Source organism: Hordeum vulgare, chromosome 3H (assembly GCF_904849725.1).
Source record: "Hordeum vulgare subsp. vulgare chromosome 3H, MorexV3_pseudomolecules_assembly, whole genome shotgun sequence".
In the NCBI taxonomy this organism is placed as follows: domain Eukaryota; kingdom Viridiplantae; phylum Streptophyta; class Magnoliopsida; order Poales; family Poaceae; genus Hordeum; species Hordeum vulgare.
The window spans coordinates 284976660-284982659 of NC_058520.1; positions in this window are offsets into that span (position 1 = coordinate 284976660).

Here is a 6000-nt window from a genome sequence, read left to right on the forward strand (position 1 = left end):
GAGCCCCCCTTGACAGTACGACAATCTGTCCTAAAACAGAAAACCTATAAAGGGAAAACCTATGCCTTGCACCTCATCCTCTTGAGCTAGATGACTATGATCTTGGCTTCCTCAAGATGGACCACCTTTCATGCTTGCGTTGGCTTGATGAAGACTAGTTCATTGCTCCCCGATACACACTATGGGTGAGCCGCTCTTCAGCATATCTTCACAAGTCCATTGCCACCATCCTCCACCACTTGACGTCATCCTCCATGAGTTTTATGAGATCTTCCTCTTGACGCAAGCCCATGGAAACACACCTAACCCCACATAGAACTCTCAAGAAGACCATGGGTTAGTACACAAATACGTACTGGACAATGCTTACCATACCATGGGATCACTCGATCCCTCTCGGTACATCTTGTACGCTTTGTGTGTTGATCATCTTGATTTACTCTTTGTCTGACGATCTTGATCAACCTTGTGTCTCTATGACCATTCTTTGGATAATACCTTGAATACCACCTTGGTCATCATATAAATACCTTGAACCCAACAGATGGACTTCAAGAAGTGCCTATGGACAAATTCTATAAATATAAGTCAAGGCAACCATTAGTCCATAACAATTTTCATCAATTACCAAAACCACATATGGAGATATATGCTCTAACAGCTATGTTGCACAACATGACCTTGATCTATCCAAGCAATCAGTGAGTCAATTTGTCACATCTATTGACGTTGATGTGGTTCTCTCTTTCAACGGTGCACCTACCAAGCTCAGCATCAATATTAGGCTCTCCACATTGAGAAAATGTCCAAGTGTCACACGGACGGACATGATATAGTGGTAATGGGAAAACTCTACGACTCGTAATAAAGGGGGCACGTCACATCAGAGTAATGTGACATGACAAGTACTACTGCACACCAAGCGTCAGAGTGAGGCTTGACGATTTATTCGAGATGATGGAAGCGATGAAATAATACAGCGGCGGACTCCAAGATAGTAAGACTGACTGGGACTCCTCTAGACGTTGGACTCGCTATCGAACTCTTCATCCATGAGATCTCCTTCATGCATATCTGGCCACATCAACAAGCCAGTAAGTACTTTGAAAAGTACTCGCAAACAATTTGCACAATATATGAGATGCATGCAACGATTATTTAATGTGCATGGTTCATATCATAATTAATCATAATAAAGATGTTGGTAGCCATTAAGTTAGTGGATAAGTCGGGTGGTAATTCTTCCGAAATATCCAAAAAGAAAAAAAATGCACCGATCGGGTTTCTGGAGCGACGCCTTGAAAGGATAACAGGGAAATAAGTTACCACCGTCGGACGTCTAAGCGACACCTCATACAGGGCATCAAATAAATAAAAAACCGCAGTCGGACGTCTTAGCGACACCGCACAAAGGGCACAAAATAAATAACAAGCCGCAGTCGGGTGTCTTAGTGACACCACAAGAAGGGTATAAAATAAATAACAAGCTGCAACCGAGCGTGTTAGCGACACCACAGAAAGGGCATAAAATAAATAACAAGCCGCAGTCGGGCGTCTTACCGACACGTGAAAGTGCGTTATATCGACTAGAGGGGGGTGAATAGGAGATTTTTAGAATTTCATCACTGAGGAAATTCCTTTTGAGGAAATTCCTCACTGATGACTAACTTACAGCGGAAACAGTAAAGGATCAGGAGTGCAAAGTTTCACTACATTAGTTCTTCAGTATGAAGAATGTGAAAAACAGATTGCGCAGTAAGCAGGCACGCAGAAAACAGATGAGGATTAACTTGCATGAAGAATTTGGGGTTGAGGAATTTCAGAGAAAGTCTTCAGCAAATTCTTCAAACAGTGACAGTGAAAATCATCAACACATAATCTGAGGAATAGAAAGAGTTGAGGAATTAGAACCCGTTTCACAGCAAAGACAGTAGTTGATGACCTAGTTCCAACTGCTGTGACAGTTGTACATCTGGTTTGGAGCGGCTTGGTATTGAAACCAAAAGACACACAGTCCCGGGACACACAGTCCCTACCATATTCTCCTTGAGCTAAGAACACACAGTCCTCGCCCAACACTCGTGGTAAGTCTTCAGGGCAGACTTCCAAACCCTCACAAACTTGGTCACCCGGCGATCCACAATTGACTGCTGGATTGCTCTAGACCATGACGCCTAACCGTCTGGAGGATGCACAGTCCTGAAATCTAAAAGGCTTCAGTCCCACACAGGAACATCTTCTTGAGTGATGCTCAATCACTTGGTTTTCGGTTTGGGGTATTTCCTTACTGATGAATTACTCTTGAAGACTCTGAGGAATTGGGTTGCTCTGATGGCAAGTGTCAGTTTCTAACGGAGCAGCCAGCCAGCTAATGGTTGTGGGGGCAGCTATTTATAGCCTGGGAGCATCCCGACATGATTTGACACTAATGCCCTTAAATAATATGAACGTTGGTGTGGATAAGACCAATGATGTGGCGTGGCTATCGAAACAGTCGGAACCCTCAACTGTTAGAGTCCTCATGTCACTCATATTCCTCACTTGAGGCTTTTTGTAGGATTAGGCTTGGGTTGAGCATCATGAGGAAATTCATTCCAATGTGTTACCTCGACCCCCTTTAACTGTACGGTGTTCCTATTACTCAAGTGTGAAGAAAACAAAACATAAAGAGTAAATCTTCATGCTTCACAGTCTTCAGAATGATTTTCTTCAGGACACACCGAATTCCTCAATTTCAATATCTTCATGAGGAATATCAATTTCATCGCAGATTCTTCGCGATTCAATTCTTCAGCTTCAGACCAATTTCTTCAACCGAAGATATACATTTTTAGGGGTCGATATTCATCGAATATTTCAAACTCCTCAGCGACTTATAGATCTTGTGTACACTCGAGAACACATTAGATACTTAACCTATAAGTCTTCAAACCACCAAAATCACTAAGGGGCACTAGATGCACTTACAACACCGCAGAAAGGGCATAAATAAATAACAAGCCGCAGTCGTGCGTCTTAGCAACACCACAGAAAGGGCATAAATAAATAAAGGATTATTCGGGTGGTACAACCAATCTTCAGGATAATCTTAGAACTAGGATATCAATAGTAAGTTTTTCCACAACATCGTCAGATATCCATAACCATCACCATTAAACCATACTTGTGCTCCAGGGACCGACTCTAAGACCGACACTTGACCTGTCAGACGACCGTCCTTTACCGTCGACATGGCTACTCGAATAACTACTCGAATAGTTCTGACTCTACAGAGGGTGTACTCTTTACCCATAGCTCACGGGTTTCGATAGTCAATATGACTAGCCCCGGGAACGGTATTCTAGAAGCAGACACTCAAAATCAGCACACACCCATTTTTACCCCCGCGAAGACCGGCTTCACCTGGACTACGCTGCCAGGGAACAACCATAAGACGGCGAGGCTCCGACCTCGACTATCATGGGATCAAATTTATACCACGTGCTACAAGGGAGTGCCCTCCCTCTCGGTCCCAGACCGGAAACACCCATGCCCCCTGACCAGATGACTGGATTTAGTCCAGGGCCATGGATATCTTCATCCCGACCCTCTACTTGGTGTGTAACTGATAATAAGCCTATGACCGACTATAACGAATCCTCTTTCAGGAAACTGTGGCAGCACGATAATGAAAGTAAGACACTGACAAGACTCGATCTAGGTCGATACTGGAGTTATCACTTTCTTTCCATCACTATCATGCACTTGTCATGACCAGGCCACAACCTATCATGTTCCGCGTGACTCGGTTAACCACGACCTCTCACAACCATAAATTGCCATAGCCATATTTTAACTTTGTTTATGAGGGATGCAATATGATTGATTAATGCAATGGATTTATATTAAATTTGTTAGTGAGCAAGCAACACATCAAAAGTTCAAACATGCTTGCTTGGTTCCACGTAGTCGGGATCGAGCTCGGTGAAGTTAGCGTCGGTGTTTCCTTCGTCGGAATCTACGTCATACAACATATACCATCGTAAGAGCTAAGTCCTACCTACTGCCTCCACGCAATTTTCTAATAAATATGAAAATAAACTACACCCTCAGAGAAAGATTTTGCAAAAAGAATCAAGTAAAAAGCTTTTGTAGGTTTAAAGTTATTAGCAAAACAAGATCAGGGACCATTCTATAATAAAACATAGTATGTCCAGGGGCTAGTCTGAGGAAACTCAAAGCGTCCGAAGGGGGTATGCGTCAACCAGTAGCAAAGACAACTTCTGGAGAAGGCGCTTTCAAAGAAAACGCTTCAAAAAAGAAAAGAACCCTGACGAGGGGGTCCCACCCTGTCAGGTTCGAATCTCACCGGCGCCAGAGGCGTGCGGTGGTCGCCGATGGCGATAGACGAAGGGAGAGAGCAAGCCGATGGCATCTGCGCACTCACCGAGTTCTTGCACGTCGATGGGAGGTGGATTGGGTCGAAGGGGATGCTTTTATGTCGACGACGGCCTTGCTCCGGCGGACGACGGCGTCGAGAACCCCGAATCTCATCGAAGAGCTGGCCTGCGACCAAATTGGAGAGCGGTTTAGGAGGAGGAGCTCTCTAGGAAGCTACTGAGAGGCTCGGGGGCTCACCTCTCCGCTTACCTTGCTCGAACACCGTCGAGACCAGGGGCGGATCAAAGTGGCCGGATTTGGAGAAGAAGGCCTCTCCGAGGCCCTTCTCTGGCTTGGGCAAGGCTTCGGAGTGAGGAGAGAAGGAGGTGGAGTGGATGAGGGGTTCAACAACAACGGAGGGGCTTTATTTATAGAGGTCCGAGAGGGGTGTCGCGGGGCTTAACTCCGGTGATCAATTCCCATGATCCAGGGGCTTAATCAGATGGTTAGGTGGTTGGGTGAGTACCTACTCAGCATAGGGATTCCATTTTTGGTCAAAGGTTGATCAACCATCGGCGCAATGCTCAGCTCGACGGTGTGGCCTTCCGTGCGCACGGTGGCACCAGAGGTCGTGCTCTACGCTGCACGGGGTGTGGCGACGGCAAACGTGGCATGCACTGAAGGCCAGGGACACGCAGTGCTCACATGGGCGATGGGCGGTGCTGAAACGGCGAGGGGCTGCAGCAAGGGGGCTGTGGTGGCCGCGACATGTGTTGCCGGTGCTGCTGCCGGAGCTGGCTGGCTCAGGCCATCTCACCACCAACGCCAGCAAGCGTCCAAAGGAATGTGCGGCTGGCGGATAGGCACGAGCACAGGGGCGAGCTATTCCCGTTGATACTGCTGAGATTGACGAAGCGGCAGACTGAATCAGCGAAGCACTGAAGTCTGAATTTGACTGAATCGGCTTCACAGATAGGGCAAGAGTGCACACAAAGTGTTTGATCAAATGAAACTAGCATGTGGAAAAGGTTTTTGGAGCTGAAAATTTATGATATGACCACTCATTGGGTGCAGAGGTTGTCTGTAATTTTTTCAGAATTTTTGAAAATGTTTAATACAAGTTTTTAATAAAAACAGAATATTTTGGTCAAACACGAGTCAAATCAAATTTTAATTTTTCAAACTTGTGAACCCAAGGTTTTTGGTGAAATGGGTTGAGGGTACTAAGGTGTTCTAAGTATAGGAGTTTGGGCCTCAAATTCCCAAGGGAACTATGGGTTCCTTTGAAAATTTGCTCGAGTCAAAACTGATTACATAAAATGCTTTTAATTGAAATAAATTTTGAAAGGTTGTTAAACCCTTCTAAAACTTTGAGAAGTCAAATAAAATGAAAACCTAGGTGTTATAGAAGTGTCATAGGATAGAAATCACAAGGGATGATGAGAAATAAATATAGAAGGGGGATTGACAAGAGAAACTATGGAAATTATCCCAAGGGTTTGTTAAAGAATAAATATATTTTTCCAACCAACTCATTTTGAGAAGAGGCAACCAAAGTCCTTTTCAATTCAGACATGTTGAAAAAGAAAAGCTCAAAGGATTTGCTTAAAAAGGTTTCCAAAGAAACTTCAGGGTTTTATC